We start from the raw sequence: 16295 nt of genomic DNA, 5'->3' as shown, positions 1-16295 counted from the left end.
AAGGAATCACTGAATTGAAACAAGAGGAAACTATTGCCTTGTATGTCCTATGAGGCTCTGAGGAATTACAATTAGACTTAGGGATGAAAAGCTTCAATTAGCGACTTATGAAAGAAGATCCAAATGGACGACTTGACTAATGATACTCAGTGAAACACTAGTCTGTTCAGGTTCTTAAGGGGGAATGGGTGAAGGGAAGGTCACTCATATTCCCATGAGGCAAAGTATTCAATAATATTTGATTTTACAGTTCAGTTAAAGAATAGCAGCTGTTTGTTATGGTTTCAGAATCTATTTAATCATCTACTTAGTAGATAGGCACATTTTATATTTTTTACCAGGTGCTTTATTGTAATCTGTGTGATCAGAAGATTATTCATTTGCAAGTGTTTTTTTTTTTATGTAAATATGAAAGGTTGGCCAGATCTTTGTCCTAGCTTTGAAAATGAATATACAGATAACCTAAACCTGCCCAGCATGTACCTTCCCCTTATTGGTCTGTAAGCTAATTCAACGGGTTGAGCGCTTGCTACTGCAATCTATTTGTGATGTGTAGGTCACAGGTTCGAATCCTGGCATGGTCAACTCAGCCTTTGATCCTTCCAAGGTCGATAAATGAGTAGCAACTCTGTTTGGTTGATATTGTATGTACAGCATGTAGGCGTAAACCCTATATTAACACCACATCATTATCACTACACCATGATTTCTATTAACTTTCGTTAGAGCATGTTTTAGGATTTACTGTAAAATTATTTTAGTCTCTTACCTTGTCCTGTGTCAGGCAACAGCAGCCCATCAAGACCTTATTTGATTCTTTGCATTTTTACTGGTGTAGTTTTACTCTCCCATTATAAATTCAGCACTAAAAGTCATAGGGCTTCATCACGAGTTGGCGGTAGCCCTTGAATGCGGCGGTAATGCTATTACTGCCGCATTTAAGGGTCCGCCCAAACATTAGCTGGCAGCATTTACCCCCAGCTTTAAGCTGGGGGTAAAGGTGCGTGAAAAATGCTGATTTTCGGCACAATTACTGTGGGGTAATACAACCGGTGGTAATTGTGCCCGGAAATTCCCCATTGGGTCCATTACCCATTACAGTCCAACCCTTGATCCAGCACTAATAGCGCCGGACGGGTGGTCGGTAATGCAAATACAGTTGGGCAGTATCCCAGTGGGGATACCGCCCAACTCGTGATGAGGCCAAAAGAATGCAAAGCAACAGCGACGGGTGCAGCAGCATAATCTGCATTTTTTTTCTACTTTAAAAGAATGATGCATAATATATTTGTAGCAATGAAACATACATTTTTGTCAATGCTGGAAAAAACAAAAAAGTTGTGAGAGAAGAGTTTCAGAAGGAATGGGGAATCACTGACAAACAGCGATATTGAAAACAATGAGAACTCTTGAAAAACACCACCAGAATCAGAAAAACAAGACTGAAAACGGGAAACCTTAATAACAATGTAAGTTGAAGTTTTATTTTGGACTCATAGCTTCAAAATTAAAAAAAAAGACTAGTCCAAAAATATTGTGGTCCAATAGTTTTGTAACCGATTGCAGAGCTTGCATACGTAAATTCTCTATGCCCTCATTTTTGGATACTTAAAACTCCAAACTCAATTTGGTGCAAGTGATGTGATGGGCAAGTACTTCTCATCACTTGCAACAAATAAGTTGCGCCCATGTTCATGGCCATCCGAATATGTGCTTCATTGATGCCCCCGTAATTTGCGCAAATAAGAGGTGGCTTCTGCGCATTTGAATGCGCATCCAGGATTCAGGAATGGGATGCACTTTGCGATGTGCACACAGCCCCACCTGTTCGGAACAGATTGGGCCATGAATCATTGCTGTCCTGCTTGCACTTCGAGGCCAAAAATGGGAACAGAATATATATATTTTTTAAAATAAATTATTTTTGTCAACATTTCAAAATGGCCTCATTCCGAGTTGGGCGCAAAGGGATTAACGGCACCGGTAAGGACACTGGTGCCGGTAATCCCTTTGCGTCCTATTCTGAGTTCCCTTAGCGGGTCCCTTCCTTAACGCCTGGTCTGACCAGGTGTTAAGGACAGGACCCGTTAAGGGACTTTAGAGCTAATAACGTTACCGCAAATTGCGGTACCGTTATTAGCCACTTCCCCATTCCCATTAAGCCCTATGGGGGCTGAAATGGGAATGGGGAATGTATTTTTTAATGGGGATTTACCGGTCCCTCCAAGGTCGGAATGGACCGGTAAGTCCCCTTTGAACCAGGTCGGACTTGGTACCGGTATGGGAGGTAGTCATGGCGCAAATAGTGCTATGACTACCTCCATACTCGGAATGAGGCCCAGTCTCTTTAAAGGCCCATTTCTGTGAAATACGCTCCCAGCAATCCCATGGGTGATCAGAGCCTGCCAAGCCTTAAAGTTGGCAGAGCGCTCACAGCACTGATCTATGCAACAAGCTCGGCAATGCTTCTTTTGCACTGATGCGTAGACCACTAAAAATACTTAGGGTAACTTTGTGAACAAGGTGAGGGGCACATATCTCAAGTTGCTCAAGTAAAACAACCGCTTCTGCACTTTTGTTTTTACTTGTGGCACTTTTTGAGGATCTTTCCGTAGCATTTGCTCTCAACCCACATGAGTGTTTTCTAGAGGGGGAAGGGTACAGGTGAAAAACCAGATTCTACTGTTGCAATGTACTTCACGAAATAAGAGGATGATTCTTTTCAAAACAAAAAGAATGACTCATTCAGGGTAATTTATGGAATGAAAGTGCGCTAAAAAGGGGGGCGCAAGCGTGAAAATTGCAGTGCACGCGTGCGAAAGCCACGCACGCAGCCATTTTTTGATTCATGGAAGACACTGCGCGTGGCTTACCTGAGATCAGCGCTGAATCCGCGTGTGGCGCACACATAATTGCGACATCCCGAAGGCTGTGCGCGAGATGGCTAGAGTAGGCGCACACTGGGAAGCACACACACCTAAAAAGGGGGTGGAACACGCGGAATGGGGAACAACACGTGAAAATGTAGGTGTTACGGGGGAAGTACCGCTGCAAAATCCTCGCAACGCCCACACTCGTGCTAACAACACGTATTCATGGAATCGAACAGGGAAAACCTGTACGCCACAAAAGGCGCGCTAATCCGGAAACACGTACGCCAGGAGGAAGCAGGCGAAAACGGCCCTGCCCCGCATAAAAGTGCGCGCAAACAACAAATAAGCTCATACGCTATGATGAATATACTGTTCCTCGCAGCAGTGGTCGTAGGACACCGCAGGAGGAGGATAGCCAGGCCCCACATTTTTTTCTCCAGGACCAGCCTTTTTGGGATACCTGATGACCAGGTCTATGGCAGGTACAGGTTTCCACCCGATATCATCCTAGAACTGGTTGCGGAGTGGGAGGATTACCTCACATAACCCACCCTGTGCTCCCAAGCACTGAGCCCCTATGGAAAAGGTGCTCAACGTACTGCACTTCTTGGCTACTGGGTCATTTCAGCGGACAAGTGCCATAGTGGGGGGCGTCTCACAGGCCACCCAGTCATGCTGCCTACACCAGGTGTTGGCAATCATGACTGCACGCCCCTCAGTCCGCAGGCACATATACATGCCCAGAACACCCGCAGAAAGGCAGGCAGTGGTCCAGGACTTTTACGGGGTGGCACACTTCCCTAAAGTGCTAGTGCCATTGATTGCACCCATGTGGCTCTACGTCCTCCTAGGGCCACTGAGCACATCTATCAAAACCGCAAGCACTAGGATTCCATCAACGTGCAGGTTGTATGTGATGGCAAGGGAATCATCACCTCTTTATATGCCAACTATCCGGGGTCCAGTCATGATAGTTTTATATTCAGAATGTCACCCCTAAGCCGGGACCTGGAAGCTGGGAGGCATGGCGACACATGGCTCATTGGTGAGTAGAAATGCCTCTGCACATGCATGCATGTCAGACACTGACAAATGGCAAAACCCAACTAATGACAACCATTATCACCTCCCCATGGGGACAGTGCCTACCCTCTGAGCACCTAAATGATGACGCCAATACAGAACCCCACCACACCACCCGAGGTAAGACACAACGCAGCCCATATTGCAACTCGGGGCATAGTGGAGCACACATACGGAGTGCTGAAGTCACATTTCTGCTCCCTTGACCACTCTGGTGGCCAGCTGCTATCTGCACCCCCAGTAGCGTGCAGGATCATAGTGGCAGCATGTGGACATGGTGGTGCTCCCACATCCCCAACCACATGCACGCCTCTGTGCATGGGAGGGGTAAAAGTACGTGGTGAGGCAGCCCGTACCCGGCTTGTGGCAACTTTTTTCACCTAAAATCCCACCCCTGCGGAGAGCACACAGGCCTGGCACATACCAGCTGACAATTGATGATGACAAAAGGGACAGTCAACTGTCACAACCATACCAACCTGAGATTGTTTTCCTGGAAGTGCTACATTGTGTGCATCCCTAGCTACCTAAACAGACCCAATGCTGTGTCAGTAAAAGGCACACATTCATGCTGCATGAAGGACTACCCCCCTTGAAAAACAGCACACCAAATACTGGTATGTCACCCAACCACTCCCAAACCCCATCTCAGCCGCCCAAGACACCATGGCATGGCATGCAATGTCAAAGCAACCAGATTAATGCCCAACACATGACACAAGTGTCACAAAGTGCACCGTCACAAATGGAAACAGGCCACAGACAATTCCCTCTCATCTATGAAAAAGAAACAGCACACATGAACAAATACTTACCAGCAAGACAAAACATGAATACAGGACCCAACAGTGGCAACATCTGACAGTAACCTATCACAATAGTGCAAGTGTCACAACCTGACAAAGGCAGCACATCGACCCCTTCCATCTCCAGTGTGTTGCTGGTAGGTAAATGTGGCAGGGTACTGCATAAAACATGAAATGCATCTGCAATGGAGATGGGAAAGTTAAGACATGAAGAAGCTACATGCAAATATGCATAATGGGCAGTATGCAATACAATATACAAATCAACCATGCAGTGGACAAATCATCAGCAATCCCCACTAGGGGTGTATACACAGTTTGGACTACAGACTGGCCACACAACTGATGGAAGCCCAATGCCTCTGTGTAAGTTACTGCCACACGTTGCCTCCCTTGCGAGCCCATGGAAAGGGGATGCAGGGGTGGCAAATGTGTCTGGACCCCAAGCTTCAAACACAAACACAAGACAAGCCTGCATGGGCCCAGCTGGAACACACAGTGGATACCTACGGGTGTCACACAAAGCAACACACTGTAACTTGAATGTACAATAGAAAAAGGAATAATCAACAAAAAATGAAAATAAATAAAAATAAAAATGGAAAATAAAAATGAAAAATGGTCATGGGTCGACCAGGGAGGGGACCACCCAGGAGGGAGGAGGTGCAGGGTGTACCCCAAAACCTACATGCGTGGATGATGAGAAAAAGAACAAAAACCTCCACGGGCTCATGGCCTGCGCGGCTACCCGATAGTGAGAGAACTGCCGTTGCTGTCGTCACCCTCTGGTGCTACATTAGAAGGTGTGCGTGGTATGGGAGGCAGACCATGCAAAGCCCTGGCATGCCCCTCCATGGCAGAAAGCATGCAGGTCTGAAAGGTTTAGTTCTGCAGGATGATGGTCTGGAGATCCCCATGCAGCACCTTACTTGTAGCACAGACTTCTGCCCGCATGGCCTCACGTGAAGGCCGGATATCCTCACGGGTTGCCTGGAGCTCAGCTGAGATTGTGCGTGTTAGCTGCTCCAGCTGCTGTTCTGACCTTGTACTCTGGGACACCTCAAGTGCACCCACAGTGGCTCTGAGGGAGCTGTTTTCTATCCCCAGGGCATCCCTATGGGCCTGTGCCTCTACAGATATGGCTGTGCGCAGAGCCTCCAGTTTAGCCTGTTGGTCCCTGTTGGCAGCCAACATGTCCTCCCTGTGTGAGCGGCACGTGGACTCCGTTGCCTGCTGCTGGAGCTCCACCTGCCTTTCTGGGGGGAGAATGGAAGTGGCCACCCTATCCATGGCATGAGCCATCATCTCACACAATGCCCCCTGTTTTACTGCAATTGCATAAATGGAGTTCTCCCACACAGTATTGCCCAGTGGCGCAAGGCCCCAGCGTTGTCGGACATGACACCTTTTGCCCCAAGGTGATGTGCACCTTCCTGTGCTGGCATTGCCTGAGGCTGCAGAAATGCATTCCTCCTTTTATATGCTGCCTGTTACACTCACCGAATATCCCCGGGGGCGTCTGGAAGGCTCTGAGATCTGGAACCCTGGATGCGTAGTTGCCCAGTGCTGAATAATGAATCTTAGTTATCTGTAGGGTGAGCCATCCGTCCTGCGTTTCTTGTGCAGGGGCGCTTGATGTTTGTTGGGGAGCTGCCCGAGTTGCTTCGCTGGTGCAGTACGCCTTCCTTGGGCCCAGGCCTGCTGTGAGCCCGAATCTGCTGGTAGGCAGGTAGGTTTGTTGATTGTAAGTCTTTGTCCTTTTTATGGTGGGAATTCGTTAATGTCTTTATCTCCTTCTTTTCAGGTGCAAAGGTCTTGATGCTGGCGTGCCGGATGGAGAGGCATGTTTCTTGGTAAGAGAAAGTGTGAAGCGCAGCGCCTTTATTGTCTTTTAAAGCTAACCTTCGTTTTCTTCTTCTTCTCCTCACAGGCCGCTGTGGTGCTGCGAGTGGATGAGAGCACGATGAAAAACAGGCCCCTGGAATCCATTAAGGTAGGTACAGCACTGTTCGGTTGTTTAATATTGAAAGCGAACCTGAATATGTCTCTTTTCCTTTGCAGATGTTGCTGTGGTGCTCCAGATGGAAATGTGGCGTAGCGTGATGGAATTCAGGTAAGACTGATGGAATTCGATGTTTTGGAAGCATGCGTTCTAATATTGATTTTCCCTTTCTCGTTGCAGGTCGCAATGTTCGAACAGCAGCTATGGTAGTGGTTCGCCGGAAGTCCTTAAGCTAGTACTCACAGGTGAGTGATGTTTCTTCTTCTCTCGGTTTCCACAGATTGCAGCCCTGTTGAGATGCTGAGTGCTGGATGGTGTTTTCTCAGGTAAAACATAATAGTCTTGTTCTTGTTCTTGCAGGATTACAGGAAGATGTTGAAGACCAGGAGCTGGACACGGTGGGCGTCACGCTGCTGGTTGCAGAATAACATGAAGCGTGTTCTGCAGTCAGGGTGTGGTTTATATTTTGTCCCAGGTAAAGTAGTACCAGGGAAAGTAGTTCCAGGCCTGCCACACCCAAAACACTAGACCGCATGGCTTGGTTCTTAGAACTAGACTGTGTGGATGCTTCCATGTTGGATTTAAAGGCCCGTGTACATAAATGGGACCTAGTTTGAACAGCCCTTCCTTCCTACATATGAGCCTGGTGCCAAAGGCTCCAGGACTGGCTCCAGGAGCCCTTTTGCAGTAGTTTTAAGGCCCTGAGGGTTCAGGTGGGAGCCTGCTTGTGGCACAACTTGTGCCCCCTCACAGTGGTCATGACAGCACTCCCCACCAAGGCCCCTCTCATGGTATCCTTCCTGTCTGGTCTGGGTTTCGTGGGGTTATCCAGGTGAAACCTCTTAATCAGACGTGGTGCCTGAATATGTTCACTTGGTTCCCAAGTTCTGTCTTGAGGCCCGTACCCTTTCCAGTCCACTAAAAAGTATAGCTTAGATCTGGTACGTTTTGAATCCAGGATGTTTTTAACTTCAAATTCAGGCTCTCCATCAACTAGCACAGGTTTTGGTGGTGTTAAGACTCGGGTTCCTGGTTGTACAGGTTTTACAAGTGACACATGGAACACTGGATGAATTTGCATGCTTGATGGTAAGGCTAACTTACCGGATTTATCACCGATTCGATGGTATAGGGTCCTAGATATCTTGGACGAAAGGTCCGAGTACCTTTTATGGGAACATGTTTTGATGCCAACCAGACTTCGTCTCCAACTTGGTAATCGGGAGGTGTCTTTCGATGCCGGTCCGAGAATTTATTTTTGTCTGTCTTTGGCTTGCAGTAAATGTTCATTTGCCCTTTTGAAGGCTTGGGTTATGCTTTTGTATAGAGCCTTTACCGGTGGCATTTCCAAGGTCGTGGGGGAGTCTAGTTCAGAGGTACATGGATGTCTTCCGTATATTGTGTATAACAGGCTTTGTCCCGTACTGGTGTGTATGGAGTTATTGTATGCGTATTCCGCTATCCATAACAAGTCTTTCCAATTCTCTTCCACTTGATGCAGCATGCAATGTAGATACTGTTCTAATGTCTGGTTTGTTCTTTCTGTTTGTCCATCCGTTTGTGGGTGATGGCTAGTGGATAATCGAATATCGATTTGTGCCATGGTACAACATTTCCTCCAAATGTTGGATACAAATTCGCTTCCACAATCTGAGATTAGGACTGAGGGGAAACCATGCAGTTTTATAATCTGTTCAAGAAATACTTTTGCCAGACCGGTAGCGTTAGGAAGTCCTTTGAATGGAATGAAATGTGCCATTTTAGAGAACAGGTCTACAACCACCAGAATGGTATTAAAAACTTTACGGCGAGGTAAATCTGTAATCAAATCAAGAGACAGAGTATGCCAGGGAGCCGGTGGAATATCCAGTCATTCTAGGAGACCAGCTGTTTTCTGTTTTTGTGATTTATTCTGTGCACATATCCCACAGGATAGATCGAATCGAGCAATGTCCTTACGCCAGGTTGGCCACAAATAATTCTGTTTAACCTTGGCTAGAGTCTTAGCAATTCTGGGATGGCCTTCGATCAGGGAATCGTGATAACCAGACATGACCAATTCTTGCAGATCTTTACTTGGTAGATATAGTTGTTCTCTGAAGTAGGGTAATCCATCCAGAACCGTGTGATGTTCATTTTGGGAATTCCATTTCTGCAAGATCACAGGGTTCATTAAGGTTTGAATGTTATCTTGAAGTTCACCCAGAGTCAATGTGGTGGTGAGTCCCAGTAGTTTATCACTTGGGATGATGGCAACGGGGTCCAGGTTACTGTTCGTTTTCTCTTCAACACCCATACGAGACAAGGCATCGGCCTTCCCATTCCGAACTCCCGGTTGGTATGTTATTACGTAATCGTATTCTGCGAAGAATAGAGCCCACCGCAACTGTCGTGATGATTGGGCTTTTGCTGACTTTAGGTATTGAAGGTTTCGGTGACCTGTGATTACTGTGATGGTATGTCTGGCACCTAATAGATACTGCTGCCAGGCTTTGAAGGCTGATTTTATTGCCAACAATTCTTTGTCTGTAATTTCATAGTTAAGTTCTGGTGGTGAGAATGTACGTGACCAAAAGGGCACAGGGTGTAATTGGCCTGTCTCTGGATCTCTTTGAGAGAGAACTGCTCCCATAGCTACGCTGGAAGCATCAGTTTCCACTACATAGGGGAGATCAGGGCGAGGATGTCGTAAAAATTGGTGCAGAGGTGAATATTTTCTTGAGTTCTTGAAAGGCCTGTTCCGCCTCTTCAGTCCATTGGATTTTTTTGTTTTTTCTCAGTAGTGATGTGATTGTGTGGACTATCTGTGAGAAATCTGGAAGAAATCGGCAATAAAAAGTCGCAAAACGAGCATGCTTTGGGTTTCTTTAAGTGAAGAAGGTGACGGCCAATTAAGGATGACATCTACTTTGTGTAAATCCATCTTGACTCCCCTTGGTGATAGAACAAAACCAAGGAACTCAACTTCGGTGACATGTAAGGAGCATTTCTCAAGTTTAGCGTACAGTTTGTGCTGGCAAAGTTTTGCAAGGACTGAGCGAACATGTTCCACATGATCTCTTTCAGAGGGGGAATACACCAGGATGTCGTCAATATAGGCCATGGCACAGACATCTAGTAATTCCCGTAATACATCATTCATGAAGTATGAGAGCGCTGCGGGAGCGTTGCACAGCCCAAAAGGCATTACCTAATATTCATACAGGCCCTACTTGGTGCGAAACACGGTTTTCCATTCATCCCCTTTCTTGACACTTACAAGGTGGTATGCTCCTCTGAGGTCTAATTTGGTGTAGATTCGGGCATCCTGGACTTGGGCCAACAGTTCCAGGATAAGAGGCAACGGGTAGCAGTTTTTTGCTGTGATTTGATTAAGTGCGCGGTAATCGATGCAAGTCCTCAAATCTCCTTCCTTATTGGGTACGAAGAATAAGGATGAGGCTGCCGGTGACTTTGACGGGCGGATAAACCCATTAGCCAGGTATTGATCCAGATAGGATTTCAAGTGGAGATTTTTGGTTTCTGTAAGTGCATAAATTCAATCACAAGGAACCTGTGTGCCAGGTATCAGGTCGATATGACAGTCATAGGGCCTATGTGGCGGTAATGTGTTAGCCTGTTTCTTCTGAAAAACATCTTGTTAATCCTGTTTTATTTTTAGACAGGTGTCCTTTGGTTCCGCGATCCCCGATGCTATTCCTTGAACAGATTTCAGGTTTGGCTGTGGTATAGATTTCGGGTAGCAAGCGTGGGCACATTCGTCGGAAAAGGTCAGTCTCTTTGAACGCCAGTCTATGTGGGGATTGTGAGTTACTAACCATGGCATTGCTAAGATCAACCGGAACTGAGGAGCTTTGATGAGGTCAAACGTGATTGCTTCTTGATGTCCATCCTGACACAGAAGGGTTAATTCTGTTTTGCATTGGGTTACTGGTCCCGAAGCAATTTCTGTACCGTCAACAGTGGTTGGTTTTGTGCATAAGAGAAGTCCCATTTCTGTTGCCAGATCTCGATCTATGTAATTACCAACTGCTCCGCTGTCTATATATGCCTTTATGGCATGCATCCGTGATGGTCATTGGTGATTGATCAAGGTTACTGGTAGGGCGAAATGTGAGGTCTGTGACTTATCCTTCTTGCTCGACAAGCGGACCTCTACGCTTGCCGGACCTGGTAGTTTTCTGATTCCTTTCCATCATCTTCTTTCTCTGTAGCGCCTACCACCTTCCTTGGAGGTTTCACTGGGCATTCTTTGAGGTATTGACCCGATTTACCACAGTGTAGGCATAACTGTAGCTGTCTCCTCTTGTCTCTTTCAACCTTGGTTAAAGGGGGTCGTACTCCTCCAATCTGCATGGGTTCTGTGGTATGTTCTGATTGACGTTGAACATTATCTTTTGAACGTACATGGCACGATTTTCGAGTCTACTTCGGTCTGTTCTTCAATCCTTTAATCTGTGGTCCAACTAAACTACCAGGTTGATAAACTCTGCATAGTCTTTTGGTGGATCTACCACTTGAGCAAGGACATACTTTAGGTCTCCTTATAGCCCCGATAAAACAACATGGTTCTTTTCTTTTATGGCCACCCCGCTTCTACAACCAGTCTATTAAAGGTGGCAATATAAGTCAGCAAATCTTGATTCCCTTAGCGGCGGGACAGGAGTTCGTTATTAAGAGCTTGTCCATGCAAGAGTCGAGCAAATTACTTTTCCATCTCCTGTTGAAAACACCTGAAGTTCTGCAGCAATAGGTCATCCCGGCTCACTAAAGGTACCGACCAGTCTGCGGCACTTCCACTCAAATATGATAACATGAAGGCCACCCTCGCCTGGTCGTTTGGGAAAGCCCCAGGCCTACAAAGAAAATGGAGGCAGCACTGGTTCATGAATGTTGCGTATCTTCTTGGGTCTCCATGAAACCGTTCTGGTGGTGCCAGGGGTACTGCTCCCGGCAACGTTATCTGTACTGGATTGACTGATGATGGTGTAGTGACAGATTGGGTGAATCTGGGCAATGGAGCCTGCCCCACCTGTGTTTGTAGTAGCTGTTTGCTTAGTTCATCAGTACAGTCTTTTGTGACTATTAACTCTCATTTTAAGGCATCGGTTTCCTGCCTGGCTGCATGTACCTTGGCATGTAATTGTCCCAAAAGCTGGGCTAACTGATCAGTTTCAGATGTCTCCATGACGCCCAGTTGGATAAAGTTTAAAGGCTTTGTGTTCTGTTACGCTCACCTGATATCCCCGAGGGCGTCTGCAATGCTCTGAGATCTAGAACGCTGGATGATTAGTTGCCCAGTGCTGAATAATGAATCTTAGTTATCTGTAGGGTGAGCTATCTGTCCTGGGTTTCTTGTGCAGGGGCGCTTGACGTTTGTTGGCGAGCTGCCCGAGTTGCTTCACTGGTGCAGTACGCCTTCCTTGGGCCCAGGCTTGCTGTGACCCCAAATATGCTGGTAGGCAGGTAGGTTTGTTAATTGTAAGCCTTTGTTCTTTTTATGGTGAGAATTTGTTAATGTCTTTATCTCCTTCTTTTCAGATGCAAATGTCTTGATGCTGGCGTGCCAGATGGAGAGGCACGTTTCTAGGTAAGTGAAAGCGCGAAGCGCAGCGCCTTTATTGTCTTTTAAATCTAACCTGTGTTTTCTTCTTCTTCTCCTCACAGGCCGCTGTGGTGCTGCGAGTGGATGAGAGCACGATGAAATACAGGCCCCCGGAATCCGCTAAGGTAAGTACAGCGCTGTGCTGTAGTTTAATATTGAAAGCAAACCTTAATATATCTCTTTTCCTTTGCAGCTGTTGCTGTGGTGCTCCGGATGGAAGCGTGGCGTAGCGCGATGGAATTCAGGTAAGACTGATGGAATTCGATGTTTTGGAATATCTAATATTGTTTTTCCCTTTCTCATTAATGCAGGTCGCAATGTTCGAACAGCAGCTATGGTAGCGGTTCGCCGGAAGTCCTTAAGCTAGTACTCACAGGTGAGTGATGTTTCTTCTCTCGGTTTCCACAGATTGCAGCCCAGTTGAGATGCTTAGTGCTGGCGGTGTTTTCTCAGGTAAGACAGAATAATCTTGTTCTTGTTCTTGCAGGATTACAGGAAGATGCTGAAGACCAGGAGCTGGACATGGTTAGCGTCACGCTGCTGGTTGCAGAATAACACAAAGTGTGTTCTGCAGTCAGGGTGTGGTTTATATAGCCCAGGTAAAGTAGTACCAGGGAAAGTAGTTCCAGGCCTGCCACACCCAAAACACTAGACAGCATGGCTTGGTTCTTAGAACTAGACTGTGTGGGTGCTTCCATGTTGGATTTAAAGGCCCATGTACATACATGGGACCTAGTTTGAACAGCCCTTCCTTCCTACATATGCCCCTGGTGCCAAAGGCACCAGGACTGGCTCCAGGAGCCCTTTTGCAGTGGTTTTAAGGCCCTCAGGGTTCTGGTGGGATCCTGCTTGTGGCACAACTTGTGCCCCCTCACAATGGTCATGACACTGCGCCAGGAACAGGGGCAAATATTGGGGAGTGTGACCCTGCATCTGTAACCGCCACAGGCGGACATTCCAACTTTGAATGGGCCATTGAGGGGTCTACCCCCAGTGCAGGTGCGTTGGACAGAACAGCATCCTTGCCGGAAACACTCACCTATGACGGGACATTTGTCTCAATGTCTGATTCAGCACCTGTGCCATAGAGGTCATCAGAGGTGTACCCAGGGACACCCGTGGACAGGATGGTCTGTAGGACTAATGGATTTTTGTGCACCACCACCCCACATCCTCCAGTGGTGCTTGGTTGGGGCTCTGAGTACTCCTGCCCCCCCACCATCTCCTCCTCCTCCACAGCATCTAGTGCCTCATCACCTGTATAAAAAGAAAAGTAATGAAGACACACATGAACAGCATAGCCGACACACATAGGCATCACAATCTACACATCCAATACATTAATGAGACATGTCACACATGACACTAACTCTGGTACGCATGCAGTGGCAATGAAGTGGAAGGGGGCCCTGAAAGCAGACACTGATGACTCCAAAATGGAAAAGCAGCACGTGTGCTGCATGGTGCATAGCACCTGCATCACACATTGGCCTGTGAGTGGCATGGACAATCCACAAACATGACACATGCCAGCACACAGATGGCACGTAGCATAGCCATGCCAGAACTGACAAGGACACCCAGATGGTCGTAAATCACTACTGTCCCCCATCCATGTGAGACGCACATCATCAAATAGAACATGCAAAAGAGTGTGACAAAACACACATGTGTCACACGCTGCAACAACGCCAATGTGTTCAAATACAGTGATGGGAGGCACATGGATACAACAATGGTAGGTCACTTGGACATGACACAAGTCAATTGTCATGTTGAACATTCTAACAGGGCTTACAAGTGATCAAGTGCGCTGCATGTGTAATTGCACAGCAGTCATTCAGCCTGATTGATGAAATCATTTGCATAAAAAGTGAATATATGTGGAGCTTTGTGGGGGGAAAATCCCTGTCTGAAGTATGGTGATTTTGGGGCAGAACGGCACACAAATGTGCGTTTATCATGCAAACGATTACATCAATCAGGCAGCATGAATAGAAAAACTGTATTAAGAATGTTGTGGCATGATGCCAGTTCAAGGGCAAGTGTAGTCATAATGTGCAAAGTGTTTTCAGTGGTCAGTAGGGATACTGTGAAACCCAAACCCAAGGGTGGGTGATGGCTTGGAGGCACTACGTGGGTCACATATAGCAGTCATGACTACACAGCTTGACCTGGCACTCAAACAGAACGCATCACCCAAGCAACATACACATGGTCTGGACACACACGCATGGGCACTCACCAGACATTGTCTCAAGATCTGGTAGGTCTCCCACGCCTTGGATCTGATCCTCTGCGATGAACCCTCCAGAGATTGTTTCATGTTCTGTGAGTTCATCCTCCTCTGGTGGAGACCCACTGCCAGTCACCAGAGTAGAGGCGTAATTGGAAGCCAGCTTGTTTTTTGCTTGGCGTTTGAGGTCATTCCAACAGTTTGAGCAATCATCAGCTGTGCGCTTCACAAATCCCAGGGAACTAATCTGGTCCGCGATGCACTGCCAGTGGGCCCTACGCTGAGCAGTCATAGTCTTGCACCCTGCCGTCACCAGCATGTCGCGGCCATGTGCCGACACGTAGCCCCCAAGTGCGTCTACTTCCACATCATTGAAACTCTGCTTCCTTGACATGCCGGAGGGGTGAGCCATGTCTGGGGTCCCAGCCTGTTCCGCAAGAGCATGCTTCTTCCTCTTGAGAGGTGGGGCGGACCCTGAGTGGCTTACATCGCTCTGGTCTGTAGGGGCTGAAGCGCAGGTGGACTGGCCACTGGAAGCAGGCAATGTCACGATGACCAAATGTCTCACTGCAGGCATTGGCTGCTGGGTGCTGTTGCCAGGACCAAGCGGCACAACTGCCTTGGTGTGATGGTCTGGGACCAACACTGTCCCGGCTGGGTGACTCAGAGCTGGGGTGTATTGAACTGCAGCATACCCTGCAGCCTCCTCACCCTGGCTACTCGGGGCAGCATAGCAATCAAGCGAAAATGGACCAGTAGAACGGGATGACACTCAACTACTTCAATACATATCACATTTTAATCAATAAAACATAACAAAAACAATATATGTATCCTAAAAATCAGTAAAAAGACAATCAATTAATTCCTTCAATCACAACCACATACACAACTCATTCATACATTCATCTGTAAAAAAACATATGTAATTTCTAGACCAGTGTGTACTGATAATGTTGCCACACAAATTATTTCAATTATCACATTTGTCAGTGACCCAGTCCATAGTATCAGGTGTCGTCTTGCATCCGGTATTATATTTATCCAGATGGTTCACACAAAAAGATGCTTTGTTTTTGTTATGTGTTTATTGATTAAAATTTGATATGTATTGAAGTAGTTGAGTGTCATCCCGTTCTACTGGTCCATTTTCGCTTGATTGCTATGTACTATACCTGAAGGATCAGGGATTTGAGTGCAGGTCTACCCCTTTATTTACAATTTACTTGGGGCAGCATCCAGGTGGCCTGGTGACAGCAACTTTCACCGCCACACGTGGCTTGGACTTCGTGACACTGAAGTCGGCCTGTGAGTCATCCCGTGCCAGTTCGGTGACCAATCCGGTCTGGGTTAGCAGGGCCTGAGCTGGGATGGTGTCAGCTGCATCTCCCTGACCCATTGGGGGGCCTAAGTGTCCCTGAATGGTCCTGGACACACTGCCCTCTTGGGCCACCCTGCCCATGTTGGCCACCACTGCCACCCTGGCCACCCTGCTCATCCTGGCCACATCCCCTACCGCGCCCACCTCTTGGAGGTCAGCCACCTTTGCCTCCCTTACTACTTGGTCGCCTCCCAACTATGGCACTGATGTTCTTGTGCGAATGGGAGGTGCAGAGAACAATTGTCCTGGGCAATTGGGGTGAAGGGGGCAGCAGGGTACTAGATGGAATACGTGCTCTTGCAAGGCTGT

General features: G+C 47.2%; 1 protein-coding gene across 1 annotated transcript in view; it reads left to right on the top strand.

Annotated features, from left to right (window-relative positions):
* Positions 1-16295, top strand: part of LOC138452822 (adhesion G-protein coupled receptor F3-like) — a 496652-nt gene that overhangs the window by 93423 nt on the left and 386934 nt on the right. The gene's annotated exons all lie outside the window — the stretch shown is intronic.

Source organism: Ambystoma mexicanum, chromosome 4p (assembly GCF_040938575.1).
Source record: "Ambystoma mexicanum isolate Mex_15411 chromosome 4p, UKY_AmexF1_1, whole genome shotgun sequence".
In the NCBI taxonomy this organism is placed as follows: domain Eukaryota; kingdom Metazoa; phylum Chordata; class Amphibia; order Caudata; family Ambystomatidae; genus Ambystoma; species Ambystoma mexicanum.
The sequence above is the reverse complement of the archived record's forward strand: the minus strand, read 5'-3'. Positions and strand labels throughout refer to the sequence as shown.